Genomic DNA, 27,876 nt, shown 5'->3' with positions numbered 1-27,876 from the left:
GATGGAGGTTAATCTGCTCCCCAGGCTGTGTTTTGGAATCTGCTTATATCAAATAAATGAAACTACTGCTCTAGGATTCAGAAGTAAGGCAACACTGGAGCCAAAACTAAACAGACATCAGTACCACATTAAGTGTCATCAGGACAGAGATATTTCTCATTTTTGTTTACCACTGTACACCCAGCACCTAGATATTCTACATTTGCAGATGCAAAATAACTCAGCACTTTTAAATACATGATTTCTCAACTTTTATAGTGTGATCTATTCTGAATCATTCTTCATTCTTTGATACATTTTGGATAGAAAGGAGTGGAATGTGTCATCACCCCCTGGCACTGAAACACTGCACTCATACTTGACACAATGGAAGCAGTAAAAACAATAAGGGAACAGGTACCGGTTTCATTAAAAGTCATAACTCTGCTACATACTCTTTAAACTCTAATATGATGATTTCGAGGTCCACAAAAAAAGTCTTAATTTTAAGAAACAGATTGCTACAAATAAAAGATTACTTTTTGGCCAGGCCTTGACATCCATTTCCTTTTTTAAAAAACGATTTTCACTGACTACTTTAAATAACTTTCTATATGAAGATTAATATTTGTAGTTTTCAAAATTAATGTTGAACCTCCATATGACATTTTTCTTCTACTTGATTTTGCAGAATCCTCTGTGACACCATAATGGTATTTACAGGAGGTCAGCTATGATCTCATCAACAAAGAAATCACCTTTAGAAAGAATTAATAGAAGCATATACTATTTCACAGAGATGTGTTATGTTTAAGAAAAATTCTTTAATGCTAATAAAAGAAAAAATTCAAGTGCAGAAACCACATGTTAAAAACAAGATATTATTTGTTATAGAACAGGATCTCAGAAGGGTCTAGGATCCATCATGGGGTCTTCAAAACAGATAGGAAATGATAGTTGGCTGAACCTTTGTTAACAGAATACTAAGTAAAAATATATGGGTTACCTGGTTTGATGTTAATGGACAATATTTATCAACTGTGGCTCCCAGTGGAATATAATATAAATTATAAATGGATTTAGGTATATATAGTGATACATAGGTCTATAAAATTCAACTAATATTCAGACATATATTTTTAGCAACCAAATGCTTATATCAATTCAAATATTACACCTTCCTTAGAAGAATAGAGATACAGCCTAAATATTTCAAAATCTAATTCAATCAGAGCTGACTTGTACATTAAGCATAGTAGACACAGTGCCTAGGGCCCACAATAATTTTAGGGTCCTTTGAAAATATTTTGATTTCTTTTAAAATCAAAAAAGAAACAAAGATTTAGAGTCAAAAAAAGTGTTATTTTTTTCTCACAACAGAAAAAGGTGAAATTTTTTGGACCCACAAAAATCTACTAAATTTTCCCTGAAGCAGAAAAAAAGGTGAAGTATTTAAAGTTATGTCAAAAGCAATTTTTAATATTGATATTATGATGGGAGAACCCCACAAAGGTAAAATTGTCTAGGGTCCATGGAAGTCATTTTGCAGCCCTGTCAACGTTAAATGAATTTTTTTTGTTTGTTTGAATAAAAATAAATGTTTGTTCTTAAAGCAATTTTGATCAGATTTAAAGCCCCTTGCTTTCTGAGGACCATAGTTATACAAAAGAAAGCTCTGGTGATCAGAAGAATGTACCTACCTTCACACGGTGCTACAGAAAGCATGGAACTGCCAAGAAAGCAATAGAGCTATGGTCAGCTTCGAAGTCATGTTTACCCTGGATCCTTTCTTTCCAGTGTCCTGCAGCCCCAGACACTGGTGTGCTTGGCTGTCTCTGAGGAATTGTGTTGGCTGGACTGCTCCTGAGGTTTTTTATATTATTGCAACACTAAAGGTGTGTGGGACCTCATCTTTGCACTATGTCACTGGAAATCACACAAAATCCAGTATGTCCCTCTGCACTTTGAAACTAACCCAAACAAACACTCCTAGGTCTCAAAAAATTTTCAGCATGCTTAAAGTTTAACTGATTTGGTATAAAACTATTTTGTTTAATGTATATGTCTTAATCTGTTAGGGCTGCTGTAACAAAAATACCATAGGCTGGGTGGCTTAAACAAGAAACATTTATTTCTCAGAGTTCTGGAGGCTGGGAAGTCTGAGACCAAGGTGCCAGCAGATTGGGTGTCTGGTGAGAACCCACTTCCTGGTTATAGGCAGCCTTCTTCTCACTGTGTCCTCATATGGCAGAATGGGTAAGAGAGTCTCTAGGGTCTCTTTTATAAGGGTTCTACAGGCATACCTCATTTTATTGTGTTTTGCTTTATTGCGTTTTGCAGACATTGCGTTTTTTTACAAATCAAAGGTCTGGGGCGACCCTGTATCAAGCAAGTCTTCTGATGCCATTTTTCCAACAGCATTTGCTCACTTTGTGTCTCTGTACCATATTTTGGTAATTCTGGTAATACCTCCAACTTTTTCATTATTATTCGATTTGTTATGGTGATCTGTGATCAGTGATCTTTGATGTAATTATTGTAGTTGTTTGGGGGTACCACAAACCATGTACATATAAAATGGTGAGCTTAATCAATAAATGTGTGTGTTCTGACTGCTCCACCGACCAGCTATTCCCCCATCTCTCTCCCTCTCCTGGGCCTCCCTATTGACACAACAACTTTGAAATTAGGTCAATTAATAATCCTGCAATGACCTCTAAGCCGTCAAGTGAAGAGTCTCACATCTCTTACTTTAAATCATAAACTAGGCATGATTTAGCTTAGTGAAGAGGGCGTGTTGAAAGCCCAGGTAGCTTGAAAGCTAGGCCTCTTGTGCCAAACACTTAGCCCAATTGTGAACATAAAGAAAAAGTTCTTGAAGGAAATGAAAAGTGCTCCTCCAGTGAACACACAAATGATAAGAAAGCGAAACAGCTTTATTGCTGATATGGAGAAAGTTTTAGTGGTCTGGATAGATGATCAAACCTGCTACAACATTCCCTTAAGCCAAAGCTTATACAGAGCAAGGCTCTAACTCTCCTCACTTCTGTGAAAGCTGAGAGAGGTGAAGAAGCTACAGAGGAAAGGTCTGAAGCTAGCAGAGGTTTGTTCATGAAGTTTAACGAAAGAAGTCATCTCCATAGGATAAAATTGCAAAGTAAAGCAGCAAGTGCTGACGTAGAAGCTGCAGCAACTTATCCAGAAGATCCATCTAAGATAATTAATGAAGGTGGTTACACTAAACAACAGATTTTTCAAAGTAGATGTGACAGCCTTCTACTGGAAGAAGATGCCATCTAAGACCTTTACAGCTAGAGAGAAGTCAATGCCTGGCTTCAAAGTTTCAAAGGACAGGCTGACTCTTTTGACTCTCAGGGCTAATCAGCTGGTGACTCTAAGTTGAAGCCAATGCTCATGTACCATTCTGAAAATCCTAGGGCCCTTAAGAATTATGCTAAATCTACTCTGCCTATGCTCTATAAATGGAACAAGAAAGCCTGGATGACAACACATCCATTTACCAACATGGTTTACTGAATATTTTAAGCCCACTGTTGAGACACACTGTTCAGGAAACAAGATTCTTTTCAAAATATTAATGCTCATCGACAATGCACCCAGTCACCTGAGAGCTCTGATGGACATGTATGATTATGATTAAGGTTGTTTTTCATGCCTGCTAACACAATATACATTCTGCAGCCCGTGGATCAAGGAGTTATTTCAACTTTCAAGTCTTATTCTATAAGAAATATATTTCATAAGGCTACAGCTGTCATAGACAGTGATCCCTCTGGTGGATTTGGGTAAAGTCATTTGAAAACCTTCTGGAAAAAATTCACCATTCTAGATGCCATTAAGAATTTTCACAATTCATGGGAAGAGATCAAACTATCAACATTAACAGAAGTTTAGAAGTTGATTCCAACCCTCATGGATGACTTCGAGGAGCTCAAGACTTCAGTGGAGGTGTGGTGGAAATAGCAAGAGAACTAGAATAAGAAGCAAAGCCTGAAGACGTGACTAAATCGCTGCAATTGCATGATAAAATTTTAATGAATGAGGAGTTGCTTCTTATGAATGAACAAAGAAAATGGCTTCTTGAGATAGAATCTACTCCTGCTGAAGATGCACTGAAAATTGTTGAAATGACAACTAAGCATTTAGAATATTATGTAAACTCAGTTGATAAAGCAGCTACAGGGTTTGAAAAGACTGACTTCTATTTTGAAAAGAAGTTCTACTGTGGGTAAAATGCTGTCAACTAGCTTTGTATGCTACAGAGAAATTGTTTGTTAAAGGAAGAGTCAATTCATGATGCAGACTTCATTGTTATTTTATGAAGCTGTCATGGCCACCCCAACCTTCAGCAACCACCACCCTCATCAGTGAGCAGCCATCAGCATCGAGGCAAGAGCCTCCACCAGCAAAAAGATTAGGACTCACTGAAGGCTCAGATTAGCATTTTTAGCAATAAAGTGTTTTTAATATAAGGTATGTACATTGTTTTTTTAGACATAATGCTGTTGCACACTTAATAGACTACAGTACAGTGTGAACATACTTTTTATATGCACTAGGAAACCAAAAATAGTGTGTGACTTGCTTTGTTGAGATATTCACTTTATTGGGAGTTTCTTGAACAGAACTCACATATCTCCAAGGTATGCCTGTAATCCCATTCATGAAGGCTCCACCCTCATGACCTAATCACCTCTCAAAGGCCCCACCTCCAAATACCATTACATTGGGGATTAGGTTTCAGCATATGAGTTTTGGGGGGAGAACACAAACATTCAGTCCATCACAGTATGTATCTCTCAATCTGATTATTTGTATTTATAACCCTAATTTTTATAATATTTTTATTTTGAAATAACTTTTTTTAATGGAACAGAGTATGAAAAATTTATTTATATGGTTTATTTAGGCACAAATTTTAAGAAACTACCACTTGTTTTGTTGTTTTTTAAATTTCTTTTTCCATTCTTGAAAACTTTTTCACAGTCTTGAAAATTTCATTCAAGTTTCTTTTTAGAAATATGTTCACACATTAATCAAATGCTGCAGCTCGTGGAACCCATGCAGGATTTTTTTTAAATTAATTCATTTATTTTTTAATTGAAGTATAGCTGCTTTAAATGTTGTGTTAGTTTCAGGTGTACAGCAAAGTGATTCGGTTTTACATATATATATGAGTGTGTGTGTGTGTGTGTGTGTGTGTATTCTTTTTCAGATTCTTTTCCCGTATAGGTTATTACAAAATACTGATTTCAGATTCTTTTCCCGTATAGGTTATTACAAAATACTGAATATAGTTCCCTGTGCTACACAGTAGGTCCTTGTTGGTTATCTATTTTATATATGAAATAACTTTAAACTTAACAGAAAAGCTGTAAGAAGAGTATAAAGAATTCTAGAATACACTTCACTCAGATTTCCCAGTATTTCCTAAGAACAAGAAAATTCTCCTCTAATGCGTTACAATGATCAAAACTAAGAAATTAAGAGTGATACAATTTAATCTGCAAACTTTATCCAGTTTATGACAATTGTCCCAATGATATTCTTTACATAGATGAATAGTTGGATAGATAGATGGATACATGGATGGATACATAGATGAATGATAAATGGCTTGGTGGACAGAGACAGAGAAAGATACAACTATTCTAGGATCCAAATCTAGGATTACATATTGCATTTAGTTGTCATATGTCTTTAGTTTTCTTTATTCCGAAACAAAATTTCCTCAACTTGGTTTTGACTCATATTTCTTCATGATTAGATTCATTTGGGGCAGCGATATCCAAGGTGATGTTTTGTACTTCTTGCTGCCTCATATAAGAATATATATCCCTATTTCCACATGCACAAATAATAGTTAAAATAATTTTGCACCTCCTCAAAATAGACATTAAAGTATCAGTTTGTGCCCTAGAAAAAAAGACTTGCTTAGTGAAACTCCCTTGCTCTGTTCCCACTGTTCTTCCTCTCGTTTTGTAAGAATAGTTTCAGTTTCTGGCTATAATAAGCACTGTCCAAGAGTCTTGCAGTAGTACAACTAGTAAATATTTTGATCTAGCACCTTTCCTCTTTTCAGGAGCTTAAAGCAACAGTAAGGCGTATGTGTGTGTCTTGGGGGAGGGAGGGGTGAAATCTACATTAAAGTGCTGGCTAGTGAATGGGAGCAAATGTTAGAAGTATTTGGGTCTTCTTGTTTTTAACTTTTGTATTTTTTCTGAACTTAATCCTTTGTTTATTAATTTAACAATGTCACTTAACAAAATCTGTTATTAATTATTTAGCAAAACCTCTTCAGCATGTTATGTGCCAGGCTTTGTGGTGGGTGCTGTGGATACAACAGTGAAAAAGATATAATTTCTTTATAGATGTTTAAATCTAGTGAGAGTACAGACAGGTAAGTAAAATGCAATGGGTGGGGCTTCCGTGGTGGCGCAGTGGTTGAGAGTCCGCCTGCCGGTGCAGGGGACACAGGTTCGTGCCCCGGTCCGGGAGGATCACATGTGCCGTGGAGCGGCTGGGCCCGTGAGCCATGGCCACTGAGCCTGCACGTCCGGAGCATGTGCTCCACAACGGGAGAGGCCACAGCAGTGAGAGGCCCGTGTACCGCAAAAAAAAAAAAAAAATGCAATGGGTGGAGTGTCATAATATAGATAAGTGCAGAAGCCATGGGAGCACATGGATAGGACCTTTTAGTCATGTTGGGGGAATGTATTTATGAACTGAACTCTGCGTTTGAGCATAGAGTTCTTAAGGCCAAGGTGGTACGCAGAGAGAGAAGTGGCACTCCTAGGAAGAAGGGAGCACCTACATGGTCTCTCCTTCAGCGACACTGAGCTTGCTCATAGAGACAGCTCTAATAAGGGAAGATATTGCGCAGAATTTCAGGCCACTTGATGACTCTTCTTGGAAAAAAAATGACCCCCCCCCAAATTTGAACCTTTGAACACTCAGTGAAGCTGCTGTTATTATTCCTAAGTCTTTTGTTAAATATATTGTATTGTATTGTCCCTATTTTTTAGTCATCATTGTGACTATTGTTATTAATATAGTTATGAGCATTATGGTTCATTTTCCAAGGGCTCAGAAAAGAAAAAGCAGCTGACAGGGCAGATAACGACTGGGTACTTACCACAATATTCTGCTCCAACACATTCAAATTCTCAATATATACAAACCACCAAGGCATCGAATGCTCTGAGTCAGGAAAGTAGAGCCTAGGGCTGGACAGGGACGGGGCAGAGTTGCGTAGCCAGTCAGGGATCCAACTTCAGCAGGGCAGCCTCTATTCAAGAAACCAGAATCAAAGTCTGCTGCTTTCCTACAAAACACATTACACATTCCCCTCCAGATACCTCAGCAGCCATAGCTAAACTAATGGACAGTCAGAAGAACACAACTTAAGTACTTTCCCACGCTGGCTCCAATCTCATGTTTACTCCCCAACCTACTATATAGCAAACCTGGGTCCTATAGCCTATAATGCTTGCTTTGTAGAAACTTCTAGAATAGGTTAAGTTAAAGAGGCCTCTGTAGGAATCATAAGTCTCTCTCTCTTTATGAAACCATTTCCACTTCCCATACACCACTGAGTGTATCTCCTTAACATCTCTGAAATGTCTCCTTTCGGCCTTCCTCCTTTTTTTCACTTCCTTTCATCCTTCTTTTCTCCTTAACTTTCGTCATAGTTCTGCATTACAAATATGATTCATTCTGACTATATAAAAATATAAAAAAGAAAATAAAAGTTATCTGTCATCTCACTATCCAGAGATTATGGCTCTTAAGGCTTTGATCTATTTCCTTTCAATCTTGTGTGTTGTGTGTATGCCACAACTTTAGGTCTTGGTTATTTCAGCTGCTATTGTGTTGTTAGCATTTCTTAATATCAATCAGTACTTCTAGTTCACAATTGTCTGGCCAGTATTTCTACTTCTACTTGCATCTGTGAAGTATTCCAACATGTAACACTACCTAGTCTTTTAAAATAATTTCTTAGCGAATTTCTTCTCCCTTCCTAGCTCCACTACACTGGACTGAGCTCCCCTTTCTCTCCCCCAGACCACCACAGAATATCTCCTAAATGGTCTAACCCCAAGCTTTCGCCCTCCACCATTCACTCACTTCTGCCAAGTGAACTCTCTAAAATAGGAATCTGGCCATGTCTTTTCCCAGGCTTAATCATCAGTGTCTACCCCCTTGCCATGGCCTTCAGGATAGTTTACATTCTTGCCCTGATAAAAGTTTTTCTCTGCTTGGCCCCTTCTGTTCTCTCTAACCTCCTCTCTAGATGTCTCTCTCCTCCCACCCTCAGTTTTAGTCTTTTACATTCTCACACCTCTGAATTTTTGCTCATACTATTTTCTCTGTCTGGAGTATCTTTCCCCTTTTCTACATGACAAAACCAATGCAACTTTTAAAATTCAGCCCAGGTCGCAACACGGTGTGGGCACTTCCTGAAAGTTCATTCTTTCAGCCTCCACCTCACCATAAGAGTGAGGATCTCAAGGTTTGCCCTCTCCTGTCTGTGAGCCTTCCTCTAGCCCACTGTACCCTTTCCTAAGTGACTTCTTGGTTTCTTTTCCCTTAACAACAGGAGTTGAATTTGAGTCCCTAGCACATCACACAGAGCGAACATTCAAGAAAAATCTGCGAAAAAGAAGACATCTTTCAAAGTTATTCTGGCTCAGCAGCTGTGAGTCCCTGTGTCTGAGGTCAGCTTCCTTCTGTTGACCCTATTCCAACATCGGCATGCCTGATGTATGAATCATGGATCCTGGATGAAGTCATTTGTTGACATGTCTATGAAGAACAGTTGTGGAATTTCCCAACGATTTCAGAATCTCCCTCTAAAGTCCCTTTCCCCCAACATTTCTATCATAGGTGCCCCCAGAGAAAAAGAGTAACAGGGCATTGTTACCCTGAGGATAAATCAACCACTGAAAAAATCTCCCACATTAACTTTGCTTTTAGGAGTTACAAAAGAGGAAACCATGTGAGAGTTAGTTTATAAATTTGATGAATTAAAATTTAACGTGCAAATTTTTTTTCTTTTTTTTCTTTTTTTTTTTTTTTGCGGTACGCGGGCCTCTCACTGCTGTGGCCTCTCCCTTTGCGGAGCACAGGCTCCGGACGCGCAGGCTCAGCGGCCATGGCTCACGGGCCCAGCCGCTCCGAGGCATGTGGGATCTTCCCAGACCGGGGCACGAACCCGTGTCCCCTGCATCGGCAGGCGGACTCTCAACCACTGCGCCACCAGGGAAGCCCTAACATGCAAACTTTAATATAGCAGATGTGAGAGTGGTTTGGGTGGACATCAGAAAGGCAGAAAGAAATCTTTGCGGCTAGTTCAAAATACTAAACCAAGGAAAGAAAAATCTCTTTGAACCTACCCTAATGTAAGTTTTTCATAAAAATATTTCAGTGACCTAGATCTGATTCACCGTTTTGACCATACAACAGAATTCTCTTATATTTGTCACTGTTACCAGTTACTAGGGTCATATTTGCTAACCTAAACATAAGGATGAACAGTTTTACATGTTTTAAGCAATGATGCCTCTCAGATAGATGAGAACTTCATCACAGCCATAGGTGGATATATCACGAAGCTAATTAGTTTAAGCTCCAGGCCCCTCACTAGTTTACTAACAAGAGTCATATATTTTTATAAAATTTGCTGAAGTCACATATTTTAACCAAATTTGTTATGACTGCTTATTTTTCTCACTCTCACTTCCTTCCTTACACTTCTGCTTATACTGGATGATGTCGATCTAGCTGTGCTTTTGAGATCTGGTTGAGGAGAAGTTGAGTTGAAGATGTTTAAATGTAGATTTAATGATATATATTTTACTGGTTCACAGTCATGTTATGAATGGTTCTGTTTTTACTAGCCATCCTGGTGTGAGACTAGTTGCTAGGAATATCCCTCTACTTACTGTGCCTACTCACCCACCTTCCTGATACGAGGATTAGAATGGGTCTTAAGGTGGACAACAATAAAATGAGGTAGGTATGGGAGAAACAAGATTGAAATACACAGAGCCAGAAGCTAGTCCGGGGAAAACTCTTTCAGTTATCAAAATGTAAAGTCAAGAGCAGAGGATTCAGTTCACATCAACCCTCAACAAAACAAACCTTCTCATTTCAGGAATATAGTTAATAATTCAGGGAATACAACTACAATTGTTTCATACTTTTTTTCCTGTTTGACTGGAATCCTATGTTTGTGGAGCATGCACCTGCAATAGCACAACAAATAAGTACATCTGTATATGAAATTTTATGCCCTATGCATCCAGCTATCTATAATAAAAACAAATTTTGATCAACCATCCTAACAGAAAGAATAAACTATCTTTCTATGCATAGAAGATCATCTTAAAAAATCATTGTTATGTGAAGAGGAGATCAACAGTATGTAACCAAAACCAAAGAGTAAGAGTATTTTAGAGATATTGCAAGCAGTTATTTAATAAGCACATACTATTTTTTTTCTGTTTATGGTGTTTTTCAGCTTTATGAATTTGTAATTTGCTATAAATTTTTTCTTATTTAAAATTAATGTTCATTTTTTCATTGTAATATGTATTCTTTCGTTTAGAGTGGTCCCATAATTGTATGACCCTACAAAGTCAGGATATGCATAACTTAAGATATTTTTAAAGTTTCATGTGTATACTGCTGTTGGTGTCTTCAGCAGAGGGGCCTTTGTCCCCTCACTTGAATTCACATGGCATTCAAGAGCAGTATCTGTAAAAGGCGGTCCACCCTGGGTTTGAATCCACCACTACAATTTACTTACTCTCTGTGTGACTTTGCTGCTCTTTCTCTCGGTCTCCATTTCCTTACCTCTAATACAAGGGTGATCCAAGGAACTCAGAAGGGGGTGAGGGCCAATTAAGGTACATTTTTGTCAACCAGTGTCTAACACAGAATATATACTCAATAAGTGATAGGTATCATTATCAAGGTGTCACAGAAATTCAATTCTATTTCTTACATGAGTTCTTTATTATTTTTGAAAGACTTAGATCTATTTAAAGGAATACTCTAAACTCAATCTCAAATCCACTAATGAAATTGCTACTGTAGTCTCTCTTAATGTTAGAAAATAATTCAACTAACTGAACCAGATAAATATCAGACATTTCATACCAGGGCATATTTAAAGAAAAAAATGCTCCAGAGAATCTAATGTATAACGTGGTGACTGTAGTTGATAATACTGTTTTGTGTAACTGAAATTTGCTAGGAGAGTAGAACTTAAATGTTCTCACACACAAAAAAAGGGAAAAGTGTGTAAAGTTATGGATGTGTTAATTAACTAGATGGGAGGAATCCTTTCACAATGTATACATATATCAAATCATCACCATGTATACTTTAAATATCTTACAATTTTATATGTCAATTATACCTCAATAAAGCTGAAAAAACAAGCAAAAAAGTCATTATACTCATAATCCAATAAATTGCTTTAAAATTTTTTTAAAGAAAAGAAATGGTCCTCATATATTTAAATATGCTCAAAATGTCTTCCCTGGCCAAAAAAAAATTTTAAAGCCATTATTTCTTTGTTTCAGGGAAATGGTATTTTAATCAAACACTGTGATAGTACCACTTACTGGGAAAAGGCAGCTGCCTGGTCCAGTCATATTGCTCTAACCTAGAATCCCAGCTCTCCCACTTGCTGCCTGTGTGACTAAGGACAACCTCTCTGAGTTCCAGTCAACTCGTGGGTGAAGGGCTGATAATCCTTCCTGGTGAGGCTAATGCCAAGCAGGAGGGGCTCCTGAGCACAAAAACCTTTCTGTGCCCCCCATTTCTTGATTACAGGAAATAGGCTTCCTTCAGCCTCCAGGACCTTCCTTGAGTTCCAAGGGAAGGGATCAAACAGTTGCTAATTAGGGAAGGGAGGGGATGCTGAGACAAGGGAGGAACAGTCAAGAGAAACAACAGTGCAGCCTTGGGGCAGGGCCCTGGTTCCCCCTCAAGGCATATACACAACAATGTCTTTGAGCTGTTTTGCAGATGCTGAAACCCCCAGCAGGTGGGAGAAGTTAACAATATGCTACCCACAAACACATAGACCCCAGACCTGCTGGAACCAGAAGGTTGATGATGCTGGCTCCCACTTACCTCTCCACCAACCAATTGAAGAAGTTTCACGAGCTGATCACACCCTCTTTGAACCATTATTATAAAACTCCTCACTACCCACTCAGTTGGGTCACACAGTCTTAAGGGCGTTATCCTGCTGTGGCCCCCTTTGCCTGGCAAAGCAATAAAGCTATTCTTTTCTACTTCACCCAAAACTCTGTCTCCAAGATTTAATTCGGTGTTGGGGTAGAGAGGCCGATTCAGCGTCAAGGCTGGTGTGAGAATCAAGCTAATCCAACGAATAAACCAGCATCCTGGGGCACACTGTATTGAGCAGATACTTAACATATTTTAACCCTCGCTCTCTTGGCAGCGTTGCCCAGCTGTTGTTATTTATTGTGACCTCTACGATAGCCTCAAGCCCCATAAACCTAGACATTAACATGTCTACTAATGAGCTCATGCATTTGTGAAACACTTTGGAGTTTTTGGAATGATCTGTCATGGGTAACAGAGATAATAACCCACTTCCTGTGGTTACACAGCTAGTTAGTTACAGAGCGGAGACTGTGGAACCAGTTTTCCAGACTCCAGGTCCAGCAGAACCCTTCATTCTCCACTCTCCTCAGCTTTCAGGCTGGTACGTCCAATAGGCAGGACTTTATAGAAAGGGAAAGTGTGCTGGGTCCATGAATTATTACTTTGGACTGGAAATTTTCAAGGACATGCTTAAGGCAAGGTTTAAAATTACATAAGGAAGTCATTTCTGCTTCCTTGTTCTGTCCCTTAGTTTCTCAGAATGGGTTCTGGTGAATCATCTTGTTAACTTCAACCATCCTGCTTATCTTGAGTGCTGCAAAGCATCATGGGACATGGTCATGCATGGTAAAACAAACCCAGTACAGTAGCAGATAAACCAAGCTCCTACCAGAATGAAAGCTCCATGAGGCAGGGATTTTTGTCCATTTTATTCACTCATGGGTCCAAACTTCCTATAATACTACCCGGAACATAGTAGGTGCTCAATATATATTTGTTGAATGAGTGAATTCTACTCAACAAGAATGAGATTCTGACTTCTGACCTCACAAGGGAACTTTGGGCAGCTGTAAGGTGGCCCTTAGTCTGAATTCTTAAAGCACTTCGGGCAGTTTACCTGGAACTGCTGTCAGGTGTCAGGTGAGGTGTCAGGTGCTCTCCCACCTACACTGTAAACTCTTCTGGAAGAAAAGCTGGACCTTGTGTCTGAGGACGAGAGTACATAACACAGTGATAAATCTCAGCAGGTGCATGATAAATAAATAAGCAAACAAATAAATAATTCCTCTTTGAGAAATTGATATTTCTGCAAATTGTAATCCTAGTCTTAACCTAACCTGTGTGTTGCTATCCTCTAACCAGAAGGTTCTTTCTGCTAAATGCCTGAATAATCAAAGACTGGATGGGATTAAAGGCAAAGGAGGTAGCTTTGAGGCCTGTGCCGTCCAGGCCATGATGAGGCCTCCCAGAGATCACCTCCTTGTGACCAGTTTAGGGTCCCCCCCAGTCCCGCCCTTGTCATTTAGGTGCTTGTGGTTACTGTATTTCATGCTGTATAGTATTTCCAATGGGGGAGGGGGCGGAGAATTTTACACAAAAGGTTAATTAGAGAAAACAGTGACTTAAACCCTAAGGAAAATAAATAAAAACAATAATGTTTAAAATTACATTAAATCAAGAACTTTCCCATCTAGTTTGGGATAATGTTCTGTGGCTTCCTGGAGTTGCTCCTCCCATGATGCCTTTCTTTGACTTGTATTCAGTCACCCACTCCTGCATTCTCCTATGAATTTTGGCACCAAACTTCCAGAATCAGAGAGCAGAATTTCCAATCCTAAGTATGCACTGAAGAGTAGAACTTTTTAAATTGGAATTTCACAGAAAACCTCTGTGTACTTACCAAGTTTGTAAAGCAACATACAGCCAAACATTTCCAGGGCAAATTACCTCACTACAGAATGTGGCAAGTGAAGGTCCTACTGCACCCAGACAGGTCATGATAAATATATATCCCTCATTCTTACATCCAGTTTTCCTGTAGAATGTATCCACTGTTACCTCTTCAGAAATACCAACAACAAAAATCTTTTGATCAGGATAAGGTAGGTGTTAGATTTATTTAACATGGCGAAGAGTATTTTTGACAGAATCATAGTTTCTCAGAAGAGAGGATATTAGGGGGACTGGGATCAAAAATTTAAAACAGGACATTCAGGGCAGGAAATTGCCTGGAATTGGACAAAGTTAGCTGACACGATAATTTCGGATTGGTCGACAAGTGAGGTGAGGAATGACAAGTGTCTGGATGGGAATCTCGATAAGCAGCCTATTGTCTAATACAAGGGCTGTTAGCCAAGATGATCAGATTGCGGATCCAGATAAACTGACTTATAAACATTTCCTGAAGCAAACAATAAAGTTCTCAGTTGGATGACAGTTTTATTTTCCAGGTTAGAAGTTCTTGGAACACAGAGTTATTAAGTCATGCTAACACAAATAATCTTTGTTCTCAAAAGCAAGCTCTAGGAAAGTGGGGAACTTGTCTATAGCCTCAACTCCTAGTACAGTGCCTAGGATAGGTAAGTGCACATAGATATAAATCTGATAAAAAAAGTATTTGTTGATTTGAATGAACGTTATCTTGGCCCCAGTTATAATATTAAAAAAAAAAAAAGACATGGTTGCAAATTTGAAAGTTCCCAGAAGTAGGAGTCAGGGTTCTGAATCCCAGTCTTGGTTCTGCCACGATCTCTATCACTACCTCTCTGTGCCTCTGTTTACTCACCATATGAAAAAGCAAGTTGGACTAGACTATTTCTAAGGTTCCTTCAATTCTAACACACTATCTCTTTCCACATTCATTTTGGAATATTTAAACCACCCACAAATACACACTTCATTCCTAGGGCATACAGACTTCAGTTGTTGCTTAGAATAAAACAGTATGTTCTGGGATTGAGGCTGATTAGGGGAGCTAGTCATTGAGAATTGCCACTTGGGGTCTATTAATAGTAATTTGGGGATAACAGAATGCCTCACCAGCCCCAGGACATGCAGGCAGGGGTGCTCGGGTTAATGATCTCGGTGGAATAAATCCTTCATCTTCTAGAATTTCATTTCTAGAGTTTTGCTTGTGCCCACCAAACCACCCCCCCCCAGACAAAGTTGTTTTCTCTGATCAGTCCAAGGAGAACAAACTCCCAAGCATCTTCCATGCATGAAAGCTGCCTGAATGGTAAACCCCAGGAAAAAAATAAAAAATGAAAGAGAAAAGGACAGCTAAGGGAAAGAAAAAATGTCCAAAGGATCGGAGCAGAGGACAGTGGGGCAGCTGACAGAGGCTATAGAAGGGAGAGGGAATAGGGGATCACGTTCATGCAGATCTGAGAGAGATTATATGTATTAGTAGCATGTTGGTAACGCAACTCTCAAGAAAAAAAAAAAAAAGGAAAAGCCCAGATTTATAGCATTTGCTGATTTCCATGGTATAAGCATTCTCCCCATGGCCAAATTTATGCTGCCGAGAATTATTAACTGGCTGACAGAATTATTAACCTAACACTCAGCTCTTGGAGTGAAATGAGCTGGTTTGAGCTCAGCTATGACTGTAAGCAATGCCAGGAAACACTCACTGACCGAAGGATAAGCTCCTACAGTCTCCTTGGGATGATGACTTTCCAGTTACAAAAAGTTACTTCTTCTGAGTTTTTCTTTTAATGAAACTATGACCGTATTTTACTCTAGGGTGTCAGTGTGCATGTCCTGTTCTTCAACAGGAGATTTTTGAGCAGGGGCTTGTATAAAGTAAAGTGGTTTTACAAATGACAGGCATCTCTGCTCCCCAGTTTAGATGACAATCACTATTCCTTGAGTGAACTCTAGCCACTCTGAGATGCTAGGAGGAGTGGGAGAAAGGAACGGAGTATTAGGGACACGTCCCTGTGTTCTCACCCTGCCCTCTGCCCTCTCTCACTCCTAGCCCTGCATGTAAGGCCCTGATCTTTCTGTGAGATAAACACCCTTGGCCCTAGCTTGGAGGAAAACTGGAAGGGCTAAACTCTAAAATAAGCTAATTATCATCCATAGTCTAGGCCAAAGAAAACCAGGGAAACATTTGGCACAAAGAAGTCATCTTCGAGAAACTATCTTCCATGTTACATTTGCATACATTTGTCATGGGCCTGCTATTATACCGAAACTCAGCCTCTGTGCACCACAGCCAAATTGAATCTTGGAGACAGGGTAGAAAAAATAGCTTTATTGCTTTGCCAGGCAAAGAGGGACACAGTGGGCTAATGCCCTCAAAACTGTGTGTCCAACCCAGGGGGGATTTGGTGAGGAGTTTTATCGCAATGGTTCAAGGGCAGGGCTTCTGATAAGACCGGGGTGTGTGCAGGGGCTGCATTCCTTTAATCTGGCCTCACGTGGTCTCCTGATGAGCTTCTGTGGTTCTTGAGGTTGTCAAATTGTGACCTTCTCTCTGGAATGAAGAATGCTTCATCAAGTAGTTAGCCTCTTCCGTTTGTTGGGGGTTTTAGTTTTGCAGAAGAGCTCAGAGATATTGTTATGTGTATCTCTTGAGGCAGAACCCGGATCCTGTCTCAAGGCTGCACTAATGTTTTGTTTGTTTGTTTTGTTTGTTTTTTCTGGCCACACCTCACAGCTTGTGGGATCTTAGTTCCCTGACCAGGGATTGAACCTAGGCCCTTGGGGTAGTGAAAGCACAGAGTTCTAACTGCTGGACCTCTAGGGAATTCTGCACTATTGTTTCTTGACTGCTTCTCTCTTATCTCTGCATCTCCTGCCTTCCCGGATTAGCAACTGTTTGAACCTGCCCTTTGGAATGCAGGGAAGGTCATGGCGGCTGAAGTCTATTTCAGCCTCCATGGGGGACACAGAAAGACTTCCAGGCCCAGGGGCCCCACAGGGTCATGCTTGGTTTCACCATTACAATAGAAGAGGGAAAACAGCAAGACCTTGAATCTGCTGGCATCCTGTTGCCTTTCCCACCAAGATCAGACTGTTCCTCCTCTTGTTTCATTTCTGCTTCTTTTAGTGGACTCAAGTTTGGCAGATCTGAGGCTGCAGGCTGAGTCCTGCTGACTTTTTTCCCCCAATATTGTGTGCTCTAAGTAATGTATATTGCACAATACTATTTCCTTCTGCTGATATGTTAGTTTGTTGAGTCATGAGTCCAACAAGTTCTTTGAACCACAAAGCAGCATTTCCTGTGGCAATGCCAGTACGTGAGAAGTGGTAGGCCAAAGTTAAGCTCCAAAGATGAACTTGGCAAGGCCGTCCGACTTTACCATTCTTGCTCTAAGATCTGGATTCCCCTCTACTTAATAGTCACATTGTTTGTATAAACTGAACATGAGGCTTAGCCTTCTGAGAACATATCCCAAGACACATGATGACCAGGTCAGACTTCTGCCTTAACTGTGATAGTCTCACACCAGGAAATGACAATTGCTGTCCTGCTGTTAATTCATGAGCAATTTGATGCCTCTTGTGTAATAAGTGCAAGTTGAGAAATAAACTTCCTTCCTGCGGTTGAAATTTCTACATCTTGGAGTACTTCAATAAATGGAACAAATTAGCGTGTTAAATTTAATTATGAAAGAGATTTGCTTAAAACCAGACCAAATTAACTTAGAATAAGTGTGTAGAGTAGGTTATATTCTAAACCACTAAAAAATAGGCCTGTCTCCCGTTGCACAAGTTTTCAAGGATACTTTGAGGAATCATTGAAAGTAAGACAATAATTCTGTTTTTCCTAATAATGCCTTATTGCATTATGTCATCAAGAATTGATTATAGTTAAAATAGCATTTGTTAATTAGCCAAGAAACTATACTTGAAAGAAAAATACTTATTATATCCCTTAGTATAGCTTTCCCATCTGAGGTCTTAACCATTAAAACTTATTATCTACTCTACATTCCTCTTCCTTCCCAAGAATGTCCTATTTCAAGTCATTAAGCACTGTTGCATTCCAAGCACTGTAACATGAACCCTGTGTGTAGATAAAAACATAAGTAGAAAATAAATAATTATTGTTTCCAAAAAGCAATATGTTCTCTGAGGGGGTATCAAAATGAGCAGAAATTTAAATACATTATTATATTACTCAACTTTTTCCAAAAGTCATCTCCTCAGTCATTTGTCCTAGGATGCTTTCCAGAAATCCATCCTCAAATACACTTCTCCAATATCTATGCCCTCAGGCCCATCTCTAATAATAGTGGTGTCTTGGGGGAAAGTTCAAAGAGAGGCCCATATTCCCCTGCCTAAATATTTGAAACTTTCTAAACAAGCTAACAGAATGTTAAATGAAATAGTTCTATCCTCCTACCTTGACAAATATACTTTGACAAATATATATCAAAAACATTTTAAAAATAAATAAAGCTTATGGATTTTACATGATGAGAGTCAGTAAAATAGCAAAGATAACAGATTTAATTATTTCACAAATCTGGGTGTTCTGTTGTACGGCCATGTTTGGATGCGTGCAAAGTAAAGAGATACATAATTTATGAGTTATGCTATAATAATGGTTTAAAATTTATTTTTCTTGGCTACATTTCAGCAAAATTAATTCTTAACTTTTTATAATTGAAATTTTCACATAGTTTGTGTTCCCAGTCATGCCAAATTAGATGTTACCTGAATTAATAATCTTTAGATAGCTTTGTTATTAATTTTAATTAGAGGTTTCACTCTGCTAATGCAGTGACTTGAATGGTCAATTAGATTTCTAAAGTATTACTTGGATTCAAAAATGAACCATGATTTTTTTTTTTTTTTTTTTTTGCGGTACGCGGGCCTCTCACTGTTGTGGCCTCTCCCGTTGCGGGGCACAGGCTCTGGACGCACAGGCTCAGCAGGCATGGCTCACGGGCCCAGCCGCTCCGCGGCATGTGGGATCTTCCTGGACCGGGGCACGAACCCGCGTCCCCCGCATCGGCAGGCGGACCCCCAACCACTGTGCCACCAGGGAAGCCCTGAACTGTGAATTTTATATCATGTTCACACATTGTAATGGGTTGCTTACAATAAATTACCTAGACACTGAGCTTCCAGAATAAATGAGAAAACACACAATGAACAGATTCCTTCAGGTTGTGTTTATTGAGAGTATGGGGAAATTGTTGGTCATAAGGGTACGTGGCCCTTTTGAGTTCCCGCAAGATTTTTAGGTCAAGTCCTCTGTGAAAATTCTGTCTTTTCAAACGTACCTCCAGCTCTTCATGGGCATTCCAGGGCAGAAGAAAATGGAAGGGGGTCCGACTCTCACCTTTATTATTCATTAGCTTCCCCACTGTGCTATCCTGGGATAACACAGCTTTGGGACTAAAGTCTGTTAGTCAAAAGAGTGGACATTTAAGGTTAAGGATTTTTAGGATGTTAAAGGTGATTCAATGCCCATACTGGGCTCTGGTTCCTTATGTGGCAGTGTGTTCTCTGGTATGTTGCTTTTTCCTGTTTCTGAGAGGAAGGCCTTCTGAGCCTTTGGTTAAGAACAGGGGGCCATTATTTTCTGAGACTAAGGTCAGTACTGGACCCCATGTGAAATTGGCCATAACACGATACACTTTTTCCCCCCTTTATTCGTCTATTCTATCTTTTAGAATTTAAGCCCTGCAAGAACAGGCACACTCTTGCTATTTTTATTCCCAGTTCCTTATGTAGATAAAGTCTGGCATAAATACTGTGTTAGGATTAGCTGTTGACAACCCAGTCTGCTCAACCAAATTGTGACTCTTGTGGAGGAAGGAATAGATATTTTGGTTTGTGGATCTCAGTGCCTCGCCCAATCTTGGAAACATGGTCATTGTTTAATCAATGAGTTCATTGGTTAATGTATGTGTATCCTTAGAACTCTACTCCTACTGTGGAAAGGAAGAAACAGTGTAATCCATGTCCCACATGGTCCTAATGTTAGTTTGGTAAACATCCAAAAGAAGCAAGAAGAGAATACTAGAACAAGGATGGCATTAGAACACAGAAGAGGCTCCTGTCTCCATTGTGTCCTTTTGGCTATGCTTAATTTTACTTTCTGTTCCAAAGATTCCTGAATCTTGGACCACCATTTGGCCAAAGCCTCAAGGTTGACCAAAGAACTTCATATCCCTTGGACTTACTTCTCTTTTCCCTCTCTCAAGGATCTTTCATTCTTTCATTCCCTTTTTCGCACGGCTCTCTTGGTCTCCCCTTTTTTTTTGAACTCATGATCATCCCTTTATCTTCACCTAGTTCCCTGCTGGATACCACAGAGATGGAAAAGTAGGAAGGGAAAGGGGGCTGTCACAGAGTTATACATACTGCCAAGATGAACAATTTTGGTTTTTTCCTCAGCTCTCTCCTTCCAGGGAAGTAACATGACTATGGAAGAAAGCCTGCATTCTGTACTTAGAAGACTCGTAAGCACTGGTATTACCAACAATAGAAATGACTTCTGTGCTACAGAATGGGAAAATCTGCACAGTGCTGCATTTCAGATGACCGTGCCAATGTTTATCCTTTTAAGGAAGACAAGCTTAAGCCAAAGTCCAGAGGGACATTCCTGAATGTTTCACTCTGCATAAATCGCTTGGGACCTTTGCAGTACCAAGGGGTGTGATCGGGGAACCACAATAATGACTGAGATTGAATAATTTTCTTTTTGGTGAAAGAGGAGCAAACTTTAATCTGTTTTAAAGAAAACAGAGAAATTTAAAATTTCCTGCACACTCAAGTGTATGGAGCAAATTCAGACTCACCACCCAACGTTGGAAGACTCAAAAAAGTGATCTGGAGGACAGTAGAGATTGAACTTTTATAAGGGCAGGTTGAAAGCTCAGGATTTAAAATATAGCCACTGACTTTGCTTTTCTTTTAACTGTAACTATTAGAAGGCATACAACAGAGCTGACTGCCTCTTTCATAAAGCTCTGCCTATTTTTATCTATTTTTATAATGGATATTTATGCAAGATAGAGAAAAAAAGACTATGACAAAAAGATTATACCCTAGATAAATATATTACTATATGTTTATAAATTTAAATTTCTTTGCAATTTAAGAAATATAAATTTCTTTGCAATTTAAAGATTTTTCAATTTGTTTAATGACCAGCTAATGTATAATTATATTGGATTTAACCAAATTCTATTACAAAAATAAAGAGTATCATCAATCTGTTATGGGATTGAAAATTGTCCTGGTTCAAAGCACACTTCAAGCTAAAAGGTAGAATTCTCAGGAGGGTATTGCGTCAGTAGTGGGGTCAAATTAATCCTTGCCTAAAGGGAATTTTTGTTTTTTGTTTGTTTGTTTTTGGCTCAACCGCATTGGTTGCGGGGTCTTAGTTCCTCTGCCAGGGATTGAACCCAGGCCCACTGCAGTGAAAGCACAGTCCTAACCACTGGACTGCCAGAGAATTCCCCTAAAGGGTATTTTGAACACACACTAAGAAAGTTTAAAATCAAGCCTCGAAAGTCAAATTGATTCCAAATAACCTAACTGCATTCCAGAACAAAATGAAAAAATATTTAAAGTGATATAAAATATATAATTACATTTATAACCAACATGAAATTCATATTTGACATCCAATCAACAATTACTAAATATAGGCACTCCACCTCAGTACTGTGTCTCATCAGTTTGATTTTCATTCTGAGCATCAGACTACTTACTGCTGATTGGATAATGAGTGTTGCAATCATCAACTCCCATAGTTCTCCCTGTATAACTTTCAGATATATATTCTCTCTATCATTACCCCCAGGATAGCCCCACATCATTCATGTCAACAAATATTCTATGAAGGGCATCTTGCTTTGGGCCAGAAATTGTGTTATTTATTGGGATTCAAAAATGAGTCTCTGCCCTTGCTCACAAACTAAGATAATTCCAATCTAATGTAGCAAATGTTTATACAGATTAAATGAAGTACCATAAGAAGATGTAGAAAAGGATGTCTGGGGGACTGTGGAAAAAACATAATTCTAAATGGTACCATCTCATAGGTCCCTACTAAATGTCAAGGATCATTTCTAATCCTCCCAGTAACTCTTCAAGGCAGGTAATACTCCCATTTTACAACTGAAACAATCTCAAAAACCTTAAGGAACTTGCTCAAGGTTAAGAGGCAGAGAAAACCTGGCTGATTCCCAACCCCTTGATTTTTCTACCATATCATGCTATTTTCAAAGGGAAATAACATGTAAGTAATTGCTTTCTGGAGGTACCAATAGATGAGCTTGATCTTGAAAAATAAAAAAGAGAATTTACTAATGGTCAAGGGAAGAACTAAACTGAAAAAAGAAGGAAAAATGGGTACAAAAACATTAAAACCAGAATGATCATTGAACATTTAGAGAAGAGTTTATTGTTCTAAACAAGTAGAATACAGAAGGGTGGGGCAGAGATACATTGGACAGAGAGTAGATAGTCATTTCTCAAAGAGTTTTGCTCCCTTTTTGAATTTCGCCCTCATATTTCACCTTCAATGCCAGAAGAATTATCCTGCTAAAATAGAATGATGTCAGTCACCTATGTATAAGCATTTAAGGTTTCTCTTTTTTTCTCCAGCTTAAGGTCCATATTTCTTAGCACTGATGGCACATGCGCCTTGTTTTTCTAATCTTTGAAATGGGTATGTTTTGAATATCTATTTCCTCAGTTACTATAAGGAGATTTTATACACACACACATACAGTCTCAGCCCTGTTTTTTATAACATATAAAATGGTATGTTTTTACTAAATGTTAGTGATTATTAATAATAATAATTATTATTATTGCTATTCTTCGTGCTATCATAGTATAGTGAGTCAAATCAGACATTTAGCAGAGATGTTTTGGTGAAAAAAAAGAATGTTGAAACTGAAATACAAGTACTTCAATTTTTTTTTGAAAAATTAACACATTAGAAAGTGGAGTGCAGGTGGTAAGATCTTATGGTTTTACTTTTTTCTTTATTTCCCTTTTTATGCCAGCCACAAACAATTTCCTTAGTTGGATATAATAATTAGCAAATATGACCCAACAGGCCAAAGAACCAAAACAAATTTTGCTCCATGTTAACCTTTTAGATTAACTTTGCTGAGAACATTGTGAAGCTGTCACCCTTATCTGCAAGAACATTAGAAGCAGGCATTCCTGTCAGGAAAAGCACAGGTTGTACGGTAATTCACTGTGGTTACCTGTTGTGCAACGTTTAAAGGAGTGATGAAATTGAAATGGCATTACTTCAAGGTTTTTTTCTGACTGGAAATTCTCAGCAGGTAATGTCTACAAACCAGGAACTTATAGTCACAACTTTGATCAATGAAACAAAATCACTGAAAGAATATTTTGGCCCATGGAAATTCGTTTTCTACATTTTGTGCATCAAGGGCTTAATTTCACACAGTTACTCATGTATATAAGAAAATTTTTTTCACAAGATAACTAATTATATGTGATGTATTACAGTATTTTCCTTTTTTTATTCTATCCTATTGTATTCGATTCTGTTATATAATAATAGTTATAACCCACAAAATTGATTTTATGATCTACTAATGCATCACAACTTGTAGTCTAAAAGCATTGCTCTAGTGTCTCATGACAGAGCCAAGCTTTGACAGTCCATGATAGAGTCTATGTCCTTATTAGTGCCTTTCAAGGTACTTGGAGAGTACAGATCAATCCAAGAAGAAGATATAAAAATTGTAAATATTTATGCACCCAACATAGGAGCACCTCAATACATAAGGCAAATGCTAACAGCCATAAAAGGGGAAATCGACAGTAACACAATCATAGTAGGGGACGTTAACACCCCACTTTCACCAATGCATACATCATCCAAAAGGAAAATAAATAAGGAAACACAAGCTTTAAATGATACGTTAAACAAGATGAACTTAATTGATATTTATAGGACATTCCATCCAAAAACAACAGAATACACTTTCTTTTTGAGTGCTCATGGAACGTTTTCCAAGATAGACCATATCTTGGGTCACAAATCAAGCCTTGGTAAAGTTAGGAAAATTGAAATCATATCAAGTGTCTTTTCTGACCACAATGCTATGAGACTAGGTATCAATTACAGGAAAAAATCTGTAAAAAATACAAACACATGGAAGCTAAACAATACAGTTGTAAATAACCAAGACATCACTGAAGAAATCAAAGAGGAAATAAAAAAATACCTAGAAACGAATGACAATGAAAACACGATGACCCAAAACCTATGGGATGCAGCAAAAGCAGTTCTAAGAGGGAAGTTTATAGCAATACAATCCTACCTCAAGAAACAAGAAACATCTCAAATAAACAACCTAACCTTACACCTAAAGGAACTAGAGAAAGAACAAAAGATCCCAAAGTTAGCAGAAGGAAAGAAATCATAAAGATCAGATCAGAAAAAAATGAAAAAGAAATGAAGGAAACGATAGCAAAGATAAATAAAACTAAAGGCTGGTTCTTTGAGAAGATAAAGAAAATTGATAAACCATTAGCCAGATTCTTCAAGAAAAAAAAGGAGAAGACTCATATCAATAGAATTAGAAATGAAAAAGGAGAAGTAACAACTGACACTGCAGAAATACAAAGGGTCATGAGAGATTACTAGAAATAAGTATATGGCAATAAAATGGACAAAATGGAAGAGATGGACAAATTCTTAGAAAAGCACAACCTTCTGAGACTGAACCAGGAAGAAATAGAAAATATGAACCAATCACAAGCACTGAAATTGAGACTGTGATTAAAAATCTTCCAACAAACAAAAGCCCGGGACCAGATGGCTTCACAGGCGAATTCTATCAAACATTTAGAGAAGAGCTAACACCTATACTTCTCAAACTCTTCCAAAATATAGCAGAGGGAGGAACACTCCCAAACTCATTCTATGAGGCCACCATCACCCTGATACCAAAACCAGACAAAGATGTCACAAAGAAAGAAAACTACAGGCCAATATCACTGATGAACATAGATGCAAAAATCCTCAACAAAATACTAGCAAACAGAATCCAACAGCACATTAAAAGGATCATACACCATGATCAAGTGGGGTTTATCACAGGAATGCAAGGATTCTTCAACATATGCAAATAAGTCAAGGTGATACACTATGTTAACAAATTGAAGGAGAAAACCATATGGTCATCTCAATAGATGCAGAAAACACTTTCAAAAAAATTCAACACCCATTTATGATAAAAACTCTCCAGAAAGTAGGCATAGAGGGAACTTACCTCAACATAATAAAGGCCATATAGGACAAACCCACAGCCAACATGGTTCTCAATGGTGAAAAACTGAAAACATTTCCTCTAAGATCAGGAACAAGACAAGGTTGTCTACTCTCACCACTATTACTCAACATAGTTTTGGAAGTTTTAGCCACAGCAATTAGAGAAGAAAAAGAAACAAAAGGAATCCAAATTGGAAAAGAAGTAAAGTTGTCACTGTTTGCAGATGACATGATACTATACATAGAGAATCCTAAAGATGCTACCAGAAAACTACTAGAGCTAATCAATGAATCTGATAAAGTAGCAGGATACAAAAGTAATGCACAGAAATCTCTTGCATACCCATACACTAATGATGAAAAATCTGAATGAGAAATTAAGGAAACAGTCCCATTTACCACTGCAACAAAAAGAAAAAAATACCTAGGAATAAACCTACTTAAGGAGACACAAAACCTGTATGCAGAAAACTATAAGACAGTGATGAAAGAAATTAAAGATGATACAAACAGATGAAGAGATATACCATGTTCTTGGATTGGAAGAATCAACATTGTGAAAAGGACTCTACTACCCAAAGCAATCTATAGATTCAATGCAATCCCTATCAAACTACCAATGGCATTTTTCACAGAACTAGAACAAAAAATTTCACAATTTGTATGGAAACACAAAAGATCCCGAAAAGCCAAAGCAATCTTAAGAAAGAAAAACGGAGCTGAAGGAATCAGGCTCCCTGACTTCAGACTATACTACAAAGCTACAGTAATCAAGACAGTATGGTACTGGCACAAAAACAAACATAGATCAATGGAACAGGATAGAGAACCCAGAGATAAACCCACACATATATGGTCACCTTATCTTTGATAAAGGAGGCAAGAATATACAGTGGAGAAAAGACAGCCTCTTCAATAAGTGGTGCTGGGAAAACTGGACAGCTACATGTAAAAGAAGGAAATTAGAACACTCCCTAACACCATACACAAAAATAAACTCAAAGTTGATTAAAGACCTAAGTTGAAGGCCAGACACTATATAAAACTCTTAGAGGAAAACACAGTCAGAACACTCTATGACATAAGTCACAGCAAGATCCTTTTTGACCCACCTCTTACAGAAATGGAAATGAAAACAAAAATAAACAAATGGGACCTAATGAAACTTAAACTTTTCCTTTGCACAGCAAAGGAAAACATAAACAAGATGAAAAGACATCTCTCAGAATGGGACAAAATATTTTCAAATGAAGCAACTGACAAAGGATTAATCTCAAAAATTTACAAGCAGCTCATGCAGCTCAATATCAAAAAAACAAACAACTCAATCCAAAAATGGGCAGAAGACCTAAATAGACATTTCTCCAAAGAAGATATACAGATTGCCAACAAACCCATGAAATGATGCTCAACATCACTAATTATTAGAGAAATGCAAATCAAAACTGCAATGAGGTGTCACCTCACACCAGTCAGAATGGCCATCATCAAAAAGTCTACAAACAATAAATGCTGGAGAGGGTGTGGAGAAAAGGGAACCCTCTTGCACTGTTGGTGGGGATGTAAATTGATACAGCCACTATGGAGAACAGTATGGAGGTTCCTTAAAAAACTAAAAATAAACTAACACACCATTGTAAAGCAATTATACCCCAATAAAGATGTTAAAAAAAAAAAAAACTAAAAATAAAACGACCATATTACCCAGCAATCCCACTACTGGGCATATACCCTGAGAAAACCATAATTCAAAAAGTGTCATGTACCACAATGTTCTTTGCAACTCTGTTTACAATAGCCAGGACATGGAATCAACCTACGTGTCCATCAACAGATGAATGGATAAAGAAGATGTGGCACATATATACAATGGAATATTACTCAGCCATAAAAAGAAACGAAATTGAGTTATTTGTACTGAGGTGGATGGACCTGGAGTCTGTCCTACAGAGTGCAGTAAGTGAGAAAGAGAAAAACAAATACCTATGCTAACAGATATATATGGAGCCAAAAAAAAAAAAAAAAAGGTTCTGAAGAACCTAGGGGCAGGACAGGAATAAAGTCGCAGACGTAGAAAATGGGCTTGAGGACACAGGGAGAGGGAGGGGTAAACTGGGACGAAGTGAGAGAGTGGCATGGACATATATACACTACCAAATGTAAAACAGATAGCTAGTGGGAAGCAGCCACATAGCACAGGGAGATCAGCTCGGTGCTTTGTGACCACCTAGAGGGGTGGGATAGGGAGGGTGGGAGGGAGGGAGACGCAAGAGGGAGGAGATATGGGAACATATGTATATGTATAGCTGATTCACTTTGTTATAAAGCAGAAAGTAACACACCATTGTAAAGCAATTATGCTCCAATAAAGATGTTAAAGAAAAAAAAACATAAAATAGTGGTCAAAAATGGAAAAAAATTAAAAGATCAACTAACTACCTTTGCACTCTCAGAAACTGTTGTTCCAAATCCTCACAATTTCCCTCAAA

General features: G+C 38.3%; 1 protein-coding gene and 1 long non-coding RNA gene across 2 annotated transcripts in view; one reads left to right on the top strand and one right to left on the bottom strand.

Annotated features, from left to right (window-relative positions):
- The window catches only part of LOC117198058 (uncharacterized), a 29,220-nt gene extending 15,800 nt beyond the window's left edge, over positions 1–13,420 (bottom strand). Inside the window, exons 1-2 of the long non-coding RNA XR_004478993.2 lie at positions 13,265–13,420; positions 7,136–7,288 (exon numbers count right to left, since the gene is read on the bottom strand). This is a non-coding gene — a long non-coding RNA (uncharacterized LOC117198058). The remainder of the gene's footprint in view (positions 1–7,135; positions 7,289–13,264) is intronic.
- Positions 1–27,876, top strand: part of LOC101285495 (growth-regulated alpha protein-like) — a 114,817-nt gene that overhangs the window by 78,834 nt on the left and 8,107 nt on the right. The gene's annotated exons all lie outside the window — the stretch shown is intronic.

This window comes from Orcinus orca, chromosome 4, assembly GCF_937001465.1.
Source record: "Orcinus orca chromosome 4, mOrcOrc1.1, whole genome shotgun sequence".
In the NCBI taxonomy this organism is placed as follows: domain Eukaryota; kingdom Metazoa; phylum Chordata; class Mammalia; order Artiodactyla; family Delphinidae; genus Orcinus; species Orcinus orca.
The sequence above is the reverse complement of the archived record's forward strand: the minus strand, read 5'-3'. Positions and strand labels throughout refer to the sequence as shown.